The sequence below is a fragment of the Miscanthus floridulus genome, chromosome 16 (assembly GCF_019320115.1).
Source record: "Miscanthus floridulus cultivar M001 chromosome 16, ASM1932011v1, whole genome shotgun sequence".
Lineage (NCBI taxonomy): Eukaryota > Viridiplantae > Streptophyta > Magnoliopsida > Poales > Poaceae > Miscanthus > Miscanthus floridulus.
The window spans coordinates 20,593,632-20,603,004 of NC_089595.1; positions in this window are offsets into that span (position 1 = coordinate 20,593,632).

The following is a 9,373-nucleotide window of genomic DNA, read 5'->3' on the forward strand; positions in this document are numbered from 1 at the left end:
TCGGCGAGATCGGCGCGCAGACCAGCAGAAACTTCCTCGGCATCCAGTCGTTAGGCCACCTCGACTCCAAGATCCGCCCGGCGTGCCTCGGCCTCCCGACGCGCTTCGTCGCGCTCTCGGATGGCCCGATCGACCACCACGACATCCTGGTTCGCCTTCTCCTGCAACGTCGCGGACCTCTCCTCAGCCTTCAGCTTGAGGTCCTGCTCCATCTGTAGCTCCGCCAGGAGCTCACCGGCCCTAAATAAAATTCCCGTGAACGGAATACCACGTTTCCCTTAAAAATATCTAGTTGACAAAAAACCAAGTCTTACGGCCTTACCCGCAGAGGGTCCGATACTACCCCCCGGGCGACTCGACTCAAATCACCCGGGGGCTCGGGGGCTACACCCATCGGGTGCGCTCGCGCGCACCCTCTGGCAAATTAACTCCGACGAAATTGAAAACACCCCCCGGACGATTCTGTCCGAATCGCCCGGGGGCTCGGGGGCTATTGTCGGGGACCTAACACTGGGGTACCCCAGGAGGTGGAACCAATAACCATCGAACGTTAAAAACTTCTGGACGGACAAGGGCACCGCTACGTTTCTTGCCCGAATGACGGGAGTTTGGTTCCGCCTCGCCCGACGCCTTTGGGCCAGCTCCGCCTCGCCCGAGAGCTTAGGGATTGACTCCACCTCGCCCGACCCTCGAGGGACGGGCTCGGTCTCGCCCGAGGGACGCCCACAGCACTGCTTCCTGCTCCGACCCTGTGACTCCAACCCCGCGACCGGGGCACGCGGAAAGCCTGCTCACCGCCCTTCTCCGACCGGTGCACTGAGGGCCGACTGGAGCCATCCGACCGGGGGCTCCCCGTTCGGAGGGAACCAGAAGACGTGCGGAGAAAGGCAAGGCATGGCTCGTAAGTCAAAACCACTGAACCAGAGTCCATACCCTGCGCCCCGACAGGAAAAGTACTGCCAGGAAACGACGGGATGGGTGCTTTAGACCCTTCCAGGCGTAGCAGAGCCTGAACAGTGTTGTGGGCGCGTGCTCTTCGCCCTACAGAGTTGTAGGCGCCGCCTTCAGCCCTCGGACATGAAACCCGACGTAGACATACGACAACCGCTACGGTCCAGAAAAAGACTCACGTCCTCCACAAATGACGGATATGCTATCACCACGATATGGTCCCAAGGGAGCGGCACCCGCTTCATGGCCCCTCGGGTCCACCAGATCGGAGTATTCGCTTCAGCCTCCGGACGCCCCCTCCGATCAAAAGGCTTTTCCCACAGCACCGCTTCCTGCTTCGACCCCACGACTCCGACCCCGTGACCGGGGCTCGCGGGAAGCCTGCTCACCGCTCTTCTCTGATCGGCGCACTGAGGGCCGATTGGAGCCATCTGACCGGGGGCTCCCCGTTCGAGGGAACTAGAAGACGTGCGGAGAAAGGCAAGGCATGGCTCATAAGTCAAAACCACTGTACTAGAGTCCATACCCTAGCATGGGGACAGTACTCTGTAGCCATCCTGACATTCTACAGTGGCATCGACAATATTGTAGGCGCTTATCATCCTTTCGCACCCACCGGAATGGACAACAAGGCTTGGTAGACATGAACAACAAGGCTAGGTAGCGTACGCATCCGAGCCCTCTCACTTGTAAAGCCGTCCCCCTTCATCTATAAAAGGGGATGTGCTTCCTTCAACGAAGGAGACCGACTCTTGACGAACAACACACATCACACACAGTCAAGCTGCTATCAGGCTCTTAACATCCTTTCGACCCTTCCATCAGAGACTTGGGACCAGTCCCTCTCTCGACCGTTTGTACCCCCTACTATGAACCATTTTCAGTGCTAATAACACGAGCAGCAATAGACTGGACGTAGGGACATTTAGCCCGAACAGTATAAATCTTGTGTCCATTAGCGCACCATCCGGGCCTAACGCGCATAACTATAAATTTACTTGCCGGTGCTTATTCGAAACACCGACAAATCTCGATCAATAAAAAATAACTATGTTTGTGCGCCCCCCCCCAACTTTGACCAATTATTAAAAAGATGGTTGGTATTCCTTAGCGATTTGGTGCCAAACAAAACAAACACGATATACCAAAGGAAGCGTGTATAATGATAATAAAAAACAAATGACGGATAGTTTTAAATTTGCTACAAAACAAGTCTTACTACCGTTTCGATTCCTTTTAGCTAAGGTTTCTTTGTAAGTGTTGATCCTTTGTTTAAGAACCAAAGAAAAATCTTAATTTTCAGGGGCCCTTTTATATGCCAAATTTCTTGGGTAACCTAATCCCATTATCCCATTATTGACTAGATATTTGTACTACATGGTTAAGCAAAAAAAAGCCATTATGTTTAGGTTCCAGATGAAAGTATCATTACCTCCATTTAAGTTAATAAATGCAACTCTGGCAACTAGGTTTTGCTATTCCAACGGTTTGTTTCCAACTAGTGCCCTTCTAAAAGACATTAAGCTAGGTGGAATTAAGTACATCCGCCACTATTGCTCGTTTCCCTTGCACTATATTAAATAAATCGGAGACTATATTTTCAAAGCTTGAATCTTACTATAACCTATTCTGGGTTCCACCATCTAGTTTGAACTAACCTAGACTTAAAGAAAATGTCTTCGATCCCTAACAAACGATTCCAAAACCGTGAAATCCCTATTTTCTTGTCGACTTGGCTTAGAATTTTGTTCTTCAGATACTTGTTCCTAAGTAATTCCTACCACATACCAAAGTCATTACAAAGTTTGCAAAGCCATTTGCTCAAAAGACTCTTATTTTGTAAATTGAGATTTTGAATTCCTAAACTACTTTGCTCTTTTGGTTGGCACAAAATATTCCACTTTATTAATCTATACTTCTTTTTATGCTCATTATTCTGCCAACAAAACTTTGATATAAAATATTCAATCTTTTTAGGAACTCCTCCCGGGACTTCAAAGAATTGTACATGCGGATGCTTCGGATGATATTACTATGGTGGATTCTGGCCCTGTTCGCTTGAACTTATCAGCCATGATACAGTATTTTCTCTCACAATAAATCAGCGAACAATACTTTTCAGCCTAACTCTTCAGCGAAACGAACAGTGGCCAAAGGATGGTTTCATTAGCATATCCAAGGATGGTTTTGTGCTTGTTATTGTAAAGTCGGTCGAAAATCGACTAAATTATATTATGTGTGCATATGCATCACGAGGCCGATGAATTGTAGTTAATCATCGTCCGTAGACCGCTTTGGTCTAAAATAATGTTTTTAGTGCGCAAGTTTTATAAAAAGTAGAGAGGCATATGTTTGCGCCCAAAATCAATTGATTACAAGCTTTTAGGAAAACCGGATAGACTTCTTCATAATATAGTTTAGACTTCCCCATTGCATTCCTCTTGTCAAAACAATTGAAATGAAGATATAGAACACCCAATTTGAAGTCTGGATGAGGAATTACAACTTCAGAGATCCACCTCGAGGAAACCGGCTAGGCCAGTTTTGATATGGTTTTGTAATGGTTTTTGACCCTAACAGGATAAGTCTACCCTTCCGAGAGAGCGTTGGTTGGTCTGCCGGAGACCATGACTGAAATCGGCCTTAGTCAAAATCTGAAACCGGCTTAATGGGATGGAAGTAGCGGGGGCGCTGCATTGAGCTCTTCGGTGTGCCGCACGTGGCCTGCTCTGGTATTCGTCCTAGCCAAAATATAAACGTCAGCACGTCCAAAGATGTAACGAAAAAGAAGGGAATCGTGCATGACTTGTGCGTGTGTAATACGTACAAACTACCTCCTCCCACGTAAAAGTGGTAACAGATCGAACCGATCGACGACAAGGAAACAAGGAATCATGCATGTGCCAACCTTCGCCCCGTTTGCGAATTTTTTTTAATTTTAACACTTTTTAAAAACTAATTTTAAATCTAACATTATTGGTTTTTTTTAACTAACACTTTTGGCCGCGCCTATTGTCCTGACGCGGTCAAATGCCTGTACCGCGCCATGCATGGTGGCGTGGCAACGAGCTAACGTGGCGGCGACCGAATTCGCTGACCGGGACAGCGCTTGCCGCGCCACGGATGATGACACGACAGTGCCACGCCACGGATAATGGCACGACAGTGCCACGCCATGATCTGTGGCGCGGCAACGCCGGTACCCCGCCGCATGCAAGCTGCACGCACCTGCACAGCAATGCAAAGTCCAATCAAACCCAGCTCTCTTCCCTTTCCTTCAAATCATGGCAGTGCATAGCTCCCTTTCCTTCTGCGCCCTTCCCTTCTCTTCAGATCATGACAGTGCAACGCCAAATCTCAGTGCACTCGTCATATTCAATTGAACACCTCAGCTTGCACACGGTCGTCCATACATGTGCCATAGAACATGACGCCTGATGTGATGCAAGGGCAATGAATAGCAATGAACACGGTCAGCTTTCTCAGAATTCTTTAATAGCAATGAATAGTGCAAACAGTTTTATTTGAATAATACTTTGGTGGCATCAGCAAAGAGTGAAATGAGTAATAATGTGCTCGTTATTAGGCCTTCAACTAACGTTAAGGTTGTGTCTACGGTTGAGTTGCTGTTTGTAAACCAGATGCACATATCCAAAAATTTGGATATATGTATATTTCGCATATGTTTTTGGTATAGAATATAGATGCTGAAATGGATATGTCCCGATTTATTCCACGTAACTTCTCTCTCTATCCAATTTTAGTTTCATATTAAAGAAATCCAAAATATCCAAAGATAATGAATATGATGAAACTATTTAGAAAGTATGATGACATATGATTAATGACTAGTGCTATAAAATTTAATATTGAGATATAGATACTAATTTTATTTCAATATTGACTTGATTTAGTTTATATTTGTTGTTATAAAGTTTTCGTATATCGATTCCTTATTTTATTATTTTTTTCTTAAAATTTAAATATATTGATTCATTATTGTTTTTTTTGCTGTTGACTAATATTTTTGCATCCATACTTTTGTATTAGTTTCCTTATGAATGTTTTATATTTGATTGAAATAGTTATTTATTTATATTCTTTTAACTTTTTATTAGATATCTGGATGCTACCATATGTATCCAACTTTTATTTGTTTTGCATTCGTATTCCAATATTCCAAAAAAATTTTGGATCTGTGCATCTGGTTTACAAACAGCAACTCAACCGTAGACACAACCTTAACGTTAGTTGAAGGCCTAATAAGTAATAACGAGCACATTATTATGCCACCAAAGTATTATTCAAATAAAACTGTTTGCATTATTCATTGCTATTAAAGAATTCTGAGAAAGCTGACCGTGTTCATTGCTATTCATTGCCCTTGCATCACATCAGGCGTCATGTTCTATGGCACATGTATGGACGATCGTGTGCAAGCTGAGGTGTTCAATTGAATATGACGAGTGCACTGAGATTTGACGTTGCACTGCCATGGGTTGAAGGGAAGAGAAGGGCGCAGAAGGGAAGGGAGCTATGCACTGCCATGATTTGAAGGAAGCCCTTATTTAGTTTCACTTTAACTTCTAAAAAGTTGCTACAGTACCTGTTACATCGAATGTTTGCGGCCCGTGCATGGAGCATTAAATGTAGACGAAAAGAAAAACTAATTACACAGTTTGGTGGGAAATTGCGAGACGAACGTTTTGAGCCTAATTAGTCCATGTTTGAACAATATTTGCCAAATAAAAACGAACGTGCTACAGTAGCCCCAAAATCCAAATTCCTCCAACTAAACAAGGGCGAAAAGGAAGAGAGCTGGGTTTGATTGGACTTTGCATTGCTGTGCAGGTGCGTGCAGGCTTGCATGCGGCAGGGGTAGCGGCCCCACAGATCATGCGCGGCACTGTCGCGTTATGATTCGTGGCGTGGCAGCCCCTGTCCGTCAGCGGTCAGCAAATCCGATCGTCGTCACGTCAGCGTCACGTCAGCTCTCTGTCGCGCCACCGTGCATGGCGCAACACAAGCATTTGGTCACGCCAGAATAATAGGCGCGGCCAAAAGTGTTAGTTTTAAAAAAAAACCCGATGATGTTAGATTTAAAATTAGTTTCCAAAAAGTGTTAAAATTTAAAAAAAAAATCCCCGTTTGCTTGGACTTGTTTAGCTTACAAGCCATGGCTAAAAGTATTGTTGGTTGATTTTGTGTGAGAAAAAAATATTATTCGTTGACTAAAAAAATACGACTTATAAGCCAAACAAACTCAAACAGGGCTTAACTCGGCTGAAAAACTATGAGATAGGACAAGAATCCAATACCATCTCTTTCCGAAAGACCAAAACAAAGATCACTCAAATGAAGACGGACGGAATGGACAAACTTCGTCAATCCCTAGCATTGCAAGACTCTGACTCTGGAGCCATCCAATCCTACATCCGACGCGGTTTGGATGGAGGTGCAGAGCCATCTCAGGGCATCAATAGTGATTCTAGTATAAATAAAACGATCCACGTAGACTAAAAAATATTGAGACTAATATTTAAACATTGCAAACTTTCATTACTCGTGGTTTACATAGAAACTTTTTGTTTTTATCATGTCTCACCTTTATTTTCTCTCCCTCTTCTTTTTTAGCATAGACCACCTTCTTTCTTCAAAGCATATGTAGCTTCTGCAAGTCACTGTAATAAGTATAGAGCATCTATTTTTTTTATCCGATCCTACGTAATACTTTGGGCTACAAACAAAAGGATAGTGTTGGGGAAGGCCTCATGCAGCACCAAGTGGTCCTTTGTAGTTGAAGTTGTAGCTCATTTTTCAGAATAGCCTCATCCGTCAGAAAAAAACAAGGGGTCTCCTGTTCCGGAGCCATGCCGACCCGAACCCCTGATTCTGCAAGACAAATGACCTCTGTCTTACCCAATAAGACAGGGAACTGGCTTATTAGGAGATTCAATTGGTCTTTGGCTCATTTACGTCGTTGCATACCCAGCCGAACAAAACTAAAAAAAAGTTTTGAGCATAAAAAGGTGAACCGTACCGGCTCGCTCGCAATTCTCTTTTTTTTTCTTTGGAAAGATGGAAAAATGAGCGAATGGCCCGTGGTCCAGCAGTAGGATAGTACAATGTAACACACTTTTTTCTAATTTTTTTTCCCAAAAAACTTAGGATACACACACGTGCGCGTTCAGCGGTACTGCATGATTTGCGTGTGCACGGATGTGCGAACTGAAGGCCAGAAAGCCTCCTAATCTTTTCTTTGCTTTCTTTGCGTGTGGTCTGAGTGTGAAATATGTGAATTGTGTACGTCTAAATTGTACCTGATAAAAAAATGGAAAAACGGAAATTCCCAGCCTGTATAGGTAACTAGGCGTAGTGGTGCTCACAAAAGCTAGGTAGCAGATGCCAGATGGACCTTGGCAGTTGGTTTAACTTTGCGTGTACCATGCTGGATGCCTCAGCAAGAGCATGTTTAGTTCCCAAAATTTTGTAAAATTTTTTAAAATTTCCTATCACATTGAATCTTTGGACGCATGTATGAAGTATTAAATATAAATAAAAAATAAAACTAATTACACAGTTTAGACGAAATTCACGAGACGAATCTTTTAACCTTAATTAGATTATGATTGGACACTAATTACCAAACAACAGCGAAAGTGCTATAGTACCATTTCTTAAAAAAAAAAAAAAAAACGCGAATTAAACCAGGCCCAAATGCAAGCTCGCAAATCCTGTGCAGACACAAGGCTGTGCTTGCATTGGTCACCCTTGCTAGCTTGCCCGCGGGAAGCCAATCCAAATACTAGAAACAAAGCGGTGCCACCGTGCCAGCGCTACTGCCACCTATCCGGCTGGCCGGCCATTAATCCAGCGGAGGCCGAAGGCCGGACCGCCGGAGTGGGTGGGAAGCTAGGCAGCGATGGCTGAGCTCGCGTCGGGCGCCGTGAGCTCCCTGCTGGGCGTCATTCGGAACGAGCTGACGCTGCTGGGCCGCGTCCGCGGCGACGTGCAGTTCATCCAGGAGGAGATGGAGAGCATGCACAGCTTCCTTGAGCACCTGGCCCGGCCGGTGCCCCTGAACGGCGAGCACGACCCCCAGGTCCGCACGTGGATGAGCCAGGTCCGGCTGCTGGCGCAGGACTGCAACAAGGATGCCCTCGCCCTTGCGCGTGATGCTTTGGCTGTGGCGGCGACCCAGGACTACTTCAAGTCGACAGTCTTGGTGGACATCCCGGAGGTGCACTTGCCTTATCAGCCGGTAAAGACCTGGGACGTACTCTGCGGGGCCTCGACCGCCGCGCCAATAAGTCGGGGTCGGCCTCAGTGAAGCCAAAGGATGAAGAGGAGAAGCAGGACCCTGACGACGATTGGTGGCAAGACGAGCGCCGTAGGAAACGGGAGATCGAGGAGAAGAAGTGGCAATTGATAATTGAAATTTATAGCCATCATATCAGAGGCATGGATGTTGGCTGCATGATCGCAAAGATGATGGGCGAGATCCAAGAAGCCAAGGGCAAGCGCCTGAACCTGGAACGAATGAAGCACGACGAGCTGGAGAAGGAAGCCATAGGCGTGTTCCTCGTGTGGCTGCAGCTCAAGTCGTCGTCAGATGCGGAACAAGACCAAGGCCCAGTTTAGATCCGAAAAATTTGACAAAATGAGCACTGTAGCGTTTTCGTTGTTATTTGGTAATTAGTGTCCAATCATAGTCTAATTAGGCTTAAAAGATTCGTCTCGTGGATTTCGTCTAAACTGTGTAATTAGTTTTATTTTTTATTTATATTTAATGCTTCATGCATGCGTTTTCGTATTCGATGTGACGGGAAATCTTGAAAAATTTGACGTTTTGGGAGGAAACTAAACAGGGCAAGGAATGAAGAAAGCTAGGCATGCGCTGGCATTGTACGAGTACATCATCATCAAAACAGCCGAGAGGCTTAGAGAAGCACTAGCACAAGATAAGGAAGACGAACCAGCAGGCCTTAATAAGGGAGAAGATGAACCAGCCGGCGTGGACTTGAAGAATAAGCGGATCCATCTCGGCCAAGCCCAGTATGTGCAAATCCTTGACCAGCAACAGCAATACTCAGCCTGATCGGCTGGCAGCCGCTGGCTGGGCTGGCTGGAGCTCCCTCTCAGCAAAATACTATTCACGCGAACCAGCCAGCAATACTTTTCTCTCATGTAAATGAACCAGTAATAATACGAACCAGCCATCCGAACAAGCCGACTACCCCGCAGGCCGCGGAGCGAGACACCAAGACCGCTGCTGCTGTCACTTGCACTGGCACTGGAACAGCTATGCCGACTGTGGTATTGGGTGAGGATCAAATCAAAGAAATTGTTGGAAAGGTGTCAGGATTGTAAATGTTTTGGTAATTTTTAGAAATCGTCTACATCAGCTATGAACCCAATAATT